The 7,266-nt window shown below is 38.7% G+C and overlaps 1 non-coding gene across 1 annotated transcript; it reads left to right on the top strand.

The window, feature by feature from the left end:
* The first annotated feature begins 5,049 nt into the window (after positions 1-5,049).
* LOC113632204 (U6 spliceosomal RNA) lies at positions 5,050-5,156 on the top strand. The gene has a single exon (XR_003437724.1). It is a non-coding gene; the product is annotated as a U6 spliceosomal RNA (small nuclear RNA).
* Positions 5,157-7,266: the final 2,110 nt, after the last annotated feature.

Here is a 7,266-nt window from a genome sequence, read left to right as displayed (position 1 = left end):
GTAATTTTAATAAATAAATAAAATAAGGGCTTCGCTGGTGGCGCACTGGTTGAGAGTCCGCCTGCTGATGTAGGGGACACGGGTTCATGCCCCGGTCCGGGAAGATCCCACATGCCGCGGAGCAGCTGGGCCCGTGAGCCATGGCCACTGAGCCTGTGCGTCCGGAGCCTGTGCTCCGCAACGGGAGAGGCCACAACAGTGAGAGGCCCGCGTACCACAAAAATAAAATAAAATAAAAATAAAAACAATTGGGTAGAGGATCTGAATACTCTTTTTGAGGAAATAAAACAGATAAAAGGCACATGGAAACATGCTCAACATCACTAATCATCAGGGAAATGCAAATCAAAACCACAAAATGATATCACCTTACAGTTGTCAGAATGGCCATCCTAAAAATGACAACAATTAAGAGGTGCTGCTGAGGATGTGGAGAAAAGAGCGCTCACCTGCACTGCTGCTAAGGATGTAAATCGGCGCTGCCACTATTGAAAACATTACGGAGGGCTCTGAAAACATAAAAAAATAAAATTACCATACGACTTCACAATTCCAATTTTGGTTATTTATCCAAAGAAAACAAAACAAAGCAAAAAACTAATTTAAAGAGATATATGCACCCCTATGCTCATTGCAACATAACTTACAATAGCCAATAATATGATAGCAACCTAAATGTTCAATGATAGAAAAATGGATAAAAAGTGATATTGATATATATATATATACATATGTACACATACATATGAATATACACATAACACACATACACAGATATACATACATATACATATAGATACATACACAGACACATAGATACTGATACATACATTCATATACACATAGACACATATGTATGTGTAGATATGGGTATACAAATATATATATATAGTTATATATTACTCAGCAATAAAAAGATGAAGTCTTTCCATTTGTGACAACATGGATAGACTTAGAGAGTATTATGCTAAGTGAAGTAAGTCACATAGAGAAAGACAAATACCACATGATCTCGCTTATACGTGTAATCTAAAAACAAAACAAACACAACAAAACCAGGCCTACAGACACAGTGAACAAACTGGTGGCTGCTAAAGGGGAGGTGAGTGGGTCTCGGACAAGACAGGTAAAGGGGCATAAGAAGTACAAAATTCCAGTTATATGATAAAAATTGACAAGAATTTAATATACAGCAAAAAGAATATGGTTCATGATATTGCAGTAACTGTGGATGGGTACAGACTGTTACTAGACTCATAAAGATGATCGTTTTGTAATATACTTAAATGCTGAATCACTATGTTGTACGTCTGAAACTAACATAATAGTGTACGTCAAATATTCTTCAATTAAAAAAAAAAAGAGGGCTTCCCTGGTGGCGCAGTGGTTGAGGGTCCGCCTGCCGATGCAGGGGACGCGGGTTCGTGCCCCGGTCCGGGAGGATCCCACATGCCGCGGAGCGGCTGGGCCCGTGAGCCATGGCCGCTGAGCCTGCGCGTCCGGAGCCTGTGCTCCGCAACGGGAGAGGCCACAACAGTGAGAGGCCCGTGTACCGCAAAAAAAAAAAAAAAGGAAGAAAAAGAGTGCATGCCCTGACAGCACTTCACCTGAGCCATTTCTCGGGAGCGTGCTTGTAATGCACGGCCTTGAGGAATGAGGTAATGTCTCTCCCTCAGACAAACAGGAAGCTTGCTAACCTCTCATTTTAAAAGCAGTGGAGTCCTCAAACTCAGCTCTCCTCAGTGTAACATAACCGAGTACATGCATAGCACCCAACTGGACCCCTCTGTGTCATCACAGGGGCAACTGGGGTGTGGGGGAGGAGAACCAACTGGACCCCTCTGTGTCATCGCAGGGGCAACTGGGGTGTGGGGGAGGAGAACCAATACAGTATCACGTTCATGTTTGCTGTGCCATAAGTAATAAAATCTTTTGTCTCTGAAAAAGCTCAATCAAAGAACCTACCTTTACAACTAAAGGAACTAGAAAAAGAACAAACTAAGCCCAATGTTGGCAGAATGAAGTAAATAATAAGGATTAGAGCAGTTATAAAACTAACAGAAGGACCTACTTTATAGCATAGGAAATTACTCAATATTCTGTAGTGATCTACATGGGAAAAGAATCTAAAAAAGAGTGGCTATACGTATAACTGATTCACTTTACACCTGAAACTAACAGAACATTGTAAATCAACTATACTACAATAAAAATAAAGTAATAGAGACTACAAAAATAGTAGAAAAATAAATTATATTGAGTTTTTTTGGAAAAGATAAACAAAACTGACAAACTGTTAGCTAGAACAACTAAGAAAAAGAGAATGAATGAATGAATGAATAATAAAACAAACACATACATATAACGGCATTACAATGATGCTACAGAAATACAAAGGACAATCAGAGACTACTATTAACAATCATATGCAAACTTGTTTTACCTAGAAAAAAAATGGAAAAACTTCTAGAAATATACAACCTACCAAGAAACAGAACACCTGAACAGACCAGTAATGAGTAAAGAGAATGAAACAGTATTGAGAAACCTCTCAATAAATAAAATCCCAGGACCAGATGGTTTTACTGGTGAATTATACCAAATATTTAAAGAGAAATGAAAGCCAAGACTTCTTAAATACTTCCAAAAGTTTAAAGAGGAGGGAACACTTTCAACCCATCTTACGAGGCATTACCCCAGACAAGGGTAATGTCAAAACCAGACAAGGGCATGATGAGAAAAATACAGATCAATATTCCTGAGTGACATAGATGAAATATACTCAAAATACTGGCAAACTGAATTCAACAGCACATTAAAGGGATCACTCACCATGACTAAGTGGGACTTACGCCAGGAAGCAACGATGGCTCAATGTATGCAGATCAATAAATGTGATGCATTTATTCTCTTAAATACATTAAGAGAATAAAGGGGAAATACGACCTTATTAATAGATACAGAAAATTATTTGACAAAATCCAACTTCCTTTCATGATAAAGACTGTCAAGAAATTAGATACAGAAGGAATATACTTCAACACATTAAAAGTCATATGACAAGCCTAAAGGTAACAGTATATTGAATTACAAATCCTGAAAGCATTTCTTCTGAGTTTCAGCCAAGACAGTGTTACCTGTTCTTGACTCTTCTATTCAACATAGTACTGGAATTCCTAACCAGAGTAAGTAGGCAAGAAATGAAATCCAAATCATAAAGGTAAACCTAAATTTTCTCTGTTTGCAGATGACATGTTTTTATATCTACAAAAACCTAAAAATGCCACTTCCAAAAAACTGTTTAAACTAATGAATAGAGTAAGCTGAAGGACACAAAATCAACATACAAAAATCACTTGTGGTTCTATACACCGACAACAGAAACTATCAGAAAATGTTAAAAAAAAAAGTCCCATTTACAATAGCACCGAAAAGAATAAAATACTTAGGAATAAAGCTAACCAAGAATGTGAAAGAGCCATACGCTGCAAACTATAAAATATTGATGAAAGAATTTGAAGGAGACACAAATAAATGGAGTGATAGCCCATGTTAATAGACTGAATAAATTAACATTGTTAAAATGTCCATACTACCCAAAGCAATCTACAGAGTTAATGCAATCCATGTCAAAATTCTGAAGGCATTTTCCCCAGAAAATAGAAAAACAAATCCTAAAATTCACATGGAACCGTAGAAGACCCAAAATATCCAAAGCAATCTTGAGCACAAAGAGCAAAGCTGAAGGAATCACACTTCATAATTTCAAACTATACTACAAAGCACAGTAATCAAAGCAGTATGGTTGTAGCATAAAGACAGACATACAGAACAAAGGAACAAAATACAGAGCTCAGAAATAAATGCACATATTTACAATCAACTGATCTTTGACAAAAGTGCTGGGAATATACAATGATAAAAGGATCCTCTCTTACCTAAATTAGTGGGAAACTGATATTCACAAGCCTGCCAATGCAGGGAACACAGGTTCCAGCCCTGGTCCAGGAAGATCCCACATGCCATGGAGCAACTAAACCCGTATGCCATTAACTGCTGTGCCTGTGCTCTAGAGCCTGCGTGCAGCAACTACTGAGCCCACGTGCTGCAACTACTGAAGCCCGTGTGCCTAGAGCCGTTGCTCCACAAGAGAAGCCACTGCAATGAGAAGCCCACGCACCGCAACAAAGAGTAGCCCCCGCTCACTGCAACTAGAGAAAGCCCACACGCAGCAATGAAGACCCAATGCAGCCATAAATAAATAAATAATTTTTAAAAAGAAATTAGACTTGTATCTCACACTATATATAAAAATTAATTCAAAGTGGTTTAGAGAAGTAAATATAAGATCCAAAACTGTAAAATTACTAGAAGAAGATATAGGGGGGAAAAACTTCTTGACAGTGCTATGGGCAATGTAGGTTTGGATATGACCCCAAAAGCACAGGCAACAAAATCAAAAAAAAGAAAGAAAAAAAAAGAAAAACAGATTGCATTAAACTATAAAGGTTTGAGGAGCAAGGGAAACAATTTACAGAGAGCAGAGTGTACCTACAAAATGGGAAGCAATATTTGAAATACCAATCTAACATATATAATATACTCAAAACAACTGAGTAGAAAAAACACAAAAAATAATCTTCTTTTTCTTTCAGTGACACTTTTCCTTGCTTTAATATATTTTGTCTTTTTCTGCTTTTGAAGTGAGCTCTCAATTACAAAATATCAAACTACAGTCAAAAATGCTAGCCACTGGCACAAGATGGAGAAGCCCACAAGTACGAACAGACAGCAGCAGGTGGCAAGAGGTGGGAAGTGACTGAAGCAGTGGTTACAAATGGTCAAATGCCGGGTAGCTAAAACTATCCAACAGGTTGTGCCCTAACATTAGCACAGGTTAGACCAGTCACTACCTTGGCGGGTGGCCTCAGTGTACTTGGGTTCAGATTCCACAAGGCAATACAATTCCTTCCAGTTAAGAGTTCGTGCTTGCACCTCTTGGCCGGAGGGCCCCGGACCAGTCTATTAGTCTTTCAAAATGCTGTCGTAGTGCTTGCTTTGGGAGTACATATGCTAAAATTGGAACGATAGAGAGAAGATGGGCATGGCCCCTGTGCAAGGATGATATGCAAGTTCATGAAGCGTTCTATATTTTTTTGTGACCACCTAGAGGGGTGGGATAGGGAGGGTGGGAGGGAGACGCAAGAGGGAGGGGATATGGAGATATATGTATACATATAGCTGTTTCACTTTGTTATACAGCAGAAATTAACACACCATTGTAAAGCAATTATACTCCGATAAAGACGTTAAAAAAAAAAAAAAGGAAGTTTGGGGAGAACTCTGGAGAGATCAGGCACAGGATGGAGCACAGCCTGCCACTGAAAATACTGCTGGTTTTATATGCTCCACATTCATAAGCACCTGCTCCGTTTTCCAGGTTCAAACACTCATGCAGGCCTGCAGCTTGAAAAATTTCTGAGTCCAGAATCCTGCCTCTGGTGAAAACAAAGGTAGTCATAGCACAGAGAGTACACCACAGTGTCTGGCCACTGTGTCACCCGATCAGGCTATAAGTTCACAATCAGATACTGATGGCAGACCTATGTCCCCTCTGTTAAGGGACCCAATTTGGGCCAGAGTCAGAGGTGTCTGGTGTATGCAATCTTGTATCCACAAGGGTGCACTAGATTGAAGGAATGGGACAAAAAGCATATTTTCTCTGAATTCATGTTGGTTTTTCAAAAGAGTAGAGTTTCATCTTAATTAAGGAGAATACTTTTAAATAGCTTGGACAGCTCAAAACTACTGTTTAGGGAACCAAAAACCAAGTCAGCCATGAACAGCGCTTTTAAAATCCTTGGGAATCAGCATGAGGTGAGGGTTTGGTTTGGCACCGTGTTGAGCACAGGAGTAAAGAAGCAGAGCCATCTCCTCACAAAAGGCACTGACATCGCATGGCGCCGATGGATCAGCCGCAGGGACAGGGCTTTGGGGCGGAGGTTACTTCTCTCTCAAATTTCCCCAGGGCACTCACCCCTCTCTATGCCACCCCACTACTCCATTCACTTTTCCTTTCTCAATTTCTGAAACCCATGTGGCAGCACTTCTTAACCTGGAGGCCCCAGGGACCACCTATGCAGTCCAGATTTTTCATGGACCTTTACAAGTTCTCGACTGAAAGCCCGCACGCAGCAATGAAGACCCAACGCAGCCAAAAATAAATACGTAAATAAAATTTATTAAAAAAACAAAAAAGAATGAAGGCATTCAGCTAAATCCTTTTACACCCACTGCTGACAGAGGGCAGGGGAGTTTGGCTCACTAACCTTCTTTCCATGCGCTTCTCCCTAATAAGACAGTCCATTTAGAACTTGCCAGGCTGGGAGAACATCATGTAGCGCACTAATCTCTACTACAGATTCCGAAACAGCAAAAATACAAAGACGAGGAATCCTTCCAAAGGGTTCTGTCTATGTTGTTACAGTGGTTTCCTTCCCACTGTGAACACTTTTCAAACCCTATCACTTGAATATGCTTTTATTTTTTTCAGCACCAAGAATGTTAATCTATTGTAGTTACAGAGAAGGTAAAGAATGAATTCATACAACATTAAAAAAGTACAAAGTAACTACAACAACAGTAGTAAAAAAACAGAAAACAATGAAAGGGTAATTTTTAGTCCTTATCAATGATTAAGTTAAACTTTAACGGACTAAATTCTCAAATTAAATAACACAAAATGGTTGAATTAATTTTTATAAAGAACCTACAAATATGCTGTCTACAAGAGGCTCACTTTAATTTTAAGGACATATATAGGTTAAAGTGAGAGGATGTAAAAAGATATTCCATGAAATGGCAGCCGAGAGAGAGTAGGAGTAACTATACTTGTATCTGATAATACATATTTTCAATCAAAATCAGGCACAAGAGACAAAGAATGTTAATATACAGTGATAAAGGGGTCAAATTATCAAGAGACGATTTTAAGTATAAATATACGTGGACCCAATACCAGAGTATGTAAATAGTTAAAGCAAATATAAACTGCATGGAGAAAAAGCAATAAAGTAATAGTAAAGCACTTCAATACCCCACTTGTAAACAATGAATAGATCATCCAGACAGTAAATTAATGAGAAAACACTGACCTGAATGACACTTCAGATAAGTAAACATAATAGATGTATACAGAACACAGGACTTGTATGACTGGTCAAATAAGTGTTTTACTGCCTCTGTTAATCAGTAAAAATTGACCTT

The sequence above is a fragment of the Aethalodelphis obliquidens genome, unplaced genomic scaffold, assembly GCF_003676395.1.
Source record: "Aethalodelphis obliquidens isolate GAN/ISIS:26980383/991018 unplaced genomic scaffold, ASM367639v1 scaffold35, whole genome shotgun sequence".
NCBI classification, from domain to species: domain Eukaryota; kingdom Metazoa; phylum Chordata; class Mammalia; order Artiodactyla; family Delphinidae; genus Aethalodelphis; species Aethalodelphis obliquidens.
Note: the sequence above shows the minus strand (reverse complement) of the source record. Positions and strands in the feature narration are given on the sequence as shown.